Genomic DNA, 5472 nt, shown 5'->3' with positions numbered 1-5472 from the left:
AAGACCAGGGAGCCATCAACTGGGTTGAGCGTTCCACCGTGAGCATAGTACCAGAACTTCGATCGATCTGGCCATTTAGCGATGGCCGGTTCGATACCCCTCTCAAGCAAGCTTGCCTCCATCTCCTCCCACTTTGGCATCGCGACGCTATAGCCGCCTGACCCCAAGTGGTGATGGTACTTCTTCTTGGCGGCATTTTCTTTGTTTCTTTCCATCATCGCCTGCCCTTGTTGACTTGTCTTATATGCAACGAACTCGTCCCAGTGATCCCTTAGCTTTGGGAATGTGTCGAAGTTCGGTGTCTGTCCCTTCAGGATATATTTCTAGTACAGATCTCCCTTGAAGCTTTGAAACTATTCTGCCATTTTCTTTAGAGTCCACCTTTTCACTTTATCCTATGTACCCGTGGGAAGGGTGAATGTCTCGAGCATTATGGTCCACAGCATCTCTTTCTCCGAATCTGGGACAAAGTTCTCATGATCTCCGCGTGCCCTTGTTCTGCGCCAGTACACCGTACTGATAGGCACGTTATCCGTTGATCTTCCGCCGCTGCTTTGGTCACCGGTGAGTTCGCCGTGCCGTCCGCTACCTGTAGGTGCCTTCCGTTCGTGCCGTCGCGCCATCGTTCGCCGGCGAGCTTGCGCGCCCGCGCCGCCGCCGGTGGTCCGTCGTCGTCGTTGTCTCCCGTGGTCCGGCCGTGGACCGATCGATCTCGGCCGTCCGTTTTGGATGGATCGATCTCGGCCGTTCAATCTTGTGAACCGCCGCCGTGCGCCTGGTCCACCGCAAACCCTAGCCGCTGACGCAATAATTCCCTTTTCCTTTTCAAAAATAATTCATTATTGCGTCATAATTCAATTAAAATCCATGTAAATGATTTAATCCGATTTAATCTTTGAAAATTCATAACTAATTCATCTTAGCTCGAATTTAGTTGGTTCAAGTCTCTAAATTTTTCTAAAATTGAGATCTACATGTTAAAAATATCCACATGTACTGTTCATGCTTGTTTATGTGCTGTTTTGGTGATTTTGCTCTTTTCTGTTTAGATTCCGACGTTTCCGGAGAGTCCGTTTTCGCAGGAGAAGTATTTGAAGAGTTCCAAGGCCAGCAAGGCAAGTCACACAGATCCCAAACAACCCTTTGAGTATGTTGATCCCGTTTAAAGCTATTGTTTCTATTCAACTATTGCATTTATTTTCGAATGCCATTGGGTGGAATTAACCTATTGTTTGTTATAGCCCTTTTGTTCTTGATTACTTTATTCCTTGATACCTTGGGTTATTATAACTTGACTAGTTGGGCTTTATATATTGGTTCAGCTAGATATTAGATATGATTGCTTAGCCATGCTTAGAAACTTTAGCACACAATTGGGATAACTTATAATTCACTATTATTTAATGATGGCTTAATGATGGCTCACGATGGTCAATCGTGATTGGTTAATTAATTAAATTGCCAACTAAAACTTGATAATGGTGGGTTGTGAGCACATGGTTTTGATGGTCGTGCTCATGACAATTAAGGACCAGTTCACGAGTTTCGGTTGTGAAACATTAATCGTGCCAACCACAAGCCAGCGTGGGCAACAGCTTTACCTTTTGTATAACATGGTTCATTGCGGAGCACCAGACTGAGAAGTGGCGGAGATAAGCCCACGGGGGTCGCTGGGGAGTCCATGCCTTGTTTATAAGGGGGTGATTATCATCCAGGAACGGTGCGCTGTGGTGGATTGTGTTGTGCGAGGGGTACTGTCACAGCTCCTTTCCGAGGTGCCGTGGTGGTATCGAGGCGCATGGTGACATGACGTGGGGCTATGTCTTGTGGGTACAGTGGTACACCTCTGGCCAGAGTAGAACTATTCGAATAGCCGTGCCCGCGGTTATGGGCGGGTCTAACAATGTCTTTCGTGATTAGTCTCACACCTCTCATCATAATAAAAGATGCTATAACTGGTAATAATTTGATTAGCTCCTGGTTTGGAATGGTATATTCCTGGTTTGGAGATAGAACTATGCAGCCGGGATGGTTGTTCAGAATGGTTGGGCCTATGCAACAGGGTATGTTGTATAGCGTTGGATTAATATTGTTTAATTATTACTTAACTGTTTTATTAAGTTCTGAAATGTTTATTAAATGCTGTTTATGCAAATGAAACCCTACTATGCCATCCTTTGTTATCCTGTGCATTTGCATATTTGCTGCGTGGCTTGCTGAGTATGTCATATACTCACCTTGCAATCATTCATCAGAGGAGGAGTTCTACAGTGATGCTGATGGTGTGGAGGATTAGGTGTAGCCCTGGTCAAGCTGGCTGTGGAGTGGAGTCTTCCGCGCCGTTTATCTTATTTTCCGCTGCTTAGATCTTTATTGATTGAGAGGAACTATCTACCTCTGTAATGACATTTTATTCGCTTATTTATTAGAGTAATAATTGTACTCTATTATCAATTTGTTATTGTGTGCCTCGGTTGATTCCTGGACGAGGGTTCACACACATGTAAGCGTTTGGAATTTTGGATAGAAATTCCGGGCGTGACAAACACAAAGTAACATATATTGTATTTCACGTTCGTGTTCTCGTTAAGTTCATGTTTCGTTCATGATCGTTCACGTTCGCGTTCTCGTTAAGTTCACGTTTCATTCACCTACGTTCGTTCGTTCACGTGCGTTCACGTTAACGTATGTTAAGTAATGTTCGCGTTCTTGTTAAGTTCACTTTTCGTTCACGCACGTTCGTTCGTTTACGTACGTTCAAATACAACGTTAAGTTCACGTTCGTTCATGTTCACGTTCGTTTATGTTCGTTCATTCGTTCACGTTCTCGTTCACGTACGTTTCGTTCGTTCACGTTCGTTCACGTTCTCGTTCACGTTCGTTCGTTCGTTCACGTTCACATTCTCGTTCACGTTTGTTTGTTCGTTCACGTTCGTTCGTTCGTTCACATTCACATTCTCGTTCACGTTTGTTCGTTCGTTCACATTCGTTCGTTCGTTCACGTTCATTCGTTCACGTTCTCGTTCATGTTCGTTCGTTTGTTCTCGTTCACGATCGTTCGTTCATTCACGTGGCGGCAGCGGAGCGGCGGCGTGGCGGCGCGGTTGCGGCTTGGCGCGACGGCGGCGTGGCGGCGCGGCATCGGCGTGGCGCGGCGGCGGCGTGGCGCGTTGCGTGGCAGCGGCGTGGCGGCGCGGCATCGGCGTGGCGCGGTGGCGGCGTTGCGCGGCGGCGGTGCCGTGCCGCAACGGCGTCGTGGTGTCCCGCCGTGCCGTGCCGCCGCGGCATCGTGGCGCGGCTTCATTGGCACTGCCAGCGCGACGTCGTCGCCGGTGCCGGCCGCATCGAGGTCGGGGTCGGCATCGTCGGTGCGGCGGAGTCGTGTTCGGCCGCGACGACGTCGGCGGCGGCGTCGGCAACGAGGCAGCTGTTTAAAGATATTTTCCCGCTAAAGATATTTTCTCAACAACCGGGAGTAAAGATATCTTTACTACCGGTTGTTCTCATCAACCGGGACTAAAGATATTTTCCCGCTATTTCCAAATTCTCTTTAAACCCGGTAAGGGTTAAGAACTGGGACTACTGATAAGCGCACTGAATATTAATTTCTATTACATATGTGTTTCTAAAATAGAAAATAATGCATTAAAATTATTTAAAGTTGAAAAATTAATGACAATTACTTCGAAAAATTATTGTTGTCTGTAGTAAATTAAGTGGATAAAACGTAATAAGCAAATATATGATTTAAAATTAATAAAAATTCTAATAGTCATATATACTTAGCAAATGAATGATATTAAATTGTTAAAAATTGTAATTAACATATGTATATACATACGACATGCATGATTTAAAATTAATAAAAATTCTAATAATCTTATATAATTAGCATATGAATGATATTAAATTAATTGTTAAATACTCTAATTAACATATGTAAATACATACGACATGCATGATTTAAAATTAATAAAAATTCGAATAATCATATATAATTAGCATATGAATGATATTAAATTAATTGTTAAAAACTCTAATTAACATATGTAAATGCCACATGCATGATTTAAAACTTTTAAAAATCCTAATTATCGCATATAACTAGCATATGCATGATTTAAAATTGTTAAAAACTCTAAGTAACATGTGTAAATGCCACATGCATGACTTAAAACTTTTAAAAATTCTAATTATCGCATATAACTAGCATATACATGATTTAAAATTGTTAAAAACTCTAAGTATCATATGTAAATGCCACATGCATGATTTAAAACTCTTAAAATTTCTAATTACCGCATATAACTAGCAATTACATGATTTAAAATGGTTAAAACCTCTAATAATCGTACGTAATTAACATATGCCATACAACAATTGATTTATATGGATAATCAATACATCCAAAATAGTTTACATCGTGTACACAATAATTACAGCAATACATCGGCGTTGACGGTTGACCGCACGTACTTTCTCCTCACTATTGTTCCCTCCTTGTGATCGCTACTTGAGTAAGGGGTGTCTTCATTTGATAGGAGGATGCTAGGGTCAATCGTTACCGTGAAAGGGGGTTGCCCATCAAACTGATCGTAATCCTCGTCAGTCTTGTCCTCAACTCCGACGATTTTTCTTTTGCCTGGGAGAACCATGTGACGCTTCGGCCCTTCTTTCCTTTGCTAGACATGTCCTTCACGTAAAAGACTTGCGTTACATCATTGGCAAGGACAAAAGGTTCATCCGAGTATCCAACCTTGTTAAGGTCAACCGTTGTCATCCCACTGTCATCAATCATTTCGGCTCCACCAGTCAACCTAACCCATTGGCACCGAAACAGAGGGACCTTGAGAGGACCATAGTCAAGTTCCCATATGTCCTCGATGGCACCGTAATACGTGCCAGTTGTTTCATCGTGTCCCATGGCATCGATACGAATAACGTTGTTTTGGTTTGTGCTCTTCATGTCTTGGGCTCTCGTGTAGAATGTGTACCCATTGATCTCATATCCCTGGAGTGTCGCGATCGACCCAGATGGTCCCCTCGCCAGGAAGGCCAATTGTTGGTTGATCGTCTCGTTACCCATGAGATGTTGTCGTAGCCACGCGGGGAAAGTATCAATGTGATGCCGTGTAATCCATGCATCGGACTTACCGATGTTTCTGGCGCGAACTAGAGCCAAGTGCTCCTCGATGTAAGGAGCTACCAATGAAGATTGTTGCAGAACCGTGAAATGGGCTTTACGGAATAAATTGTTGTCTACCGTCATTATTGCTTTCCTTCCGAGAGTTCCCTTTCCCCGTAGTCTTCCTTCATGGCGTGATTCAGGTACCCCGATTGGGCGAAAGTCTTCAATAAATTCTATGCAAAATTCGATGACCTCCTCTGTTCCATACCCCTTGGCGATGCTTGCCTCTAGACAAGCACGATTACGAACATACTTCTTCAGAATGCCCATGTACCTCTTGAAAG

This window comes from Oryza glaberrima, chromosome 12 (assembly GCF_000147395.1).
Source record: "Oryza glaberrima chromosome 12, OglaRS2, whole genome shotgun sequence".
In the NCBI taxonomy this organism is placed as follows: Eukaryota; Viridiplantae; Streptophyta; class Magnoliopsida; order Poales; family Poaceae; genus Oryza; species Oryza glaberrima.
This window is presented reverse-complemented; position numbering follows the sequence as displayed.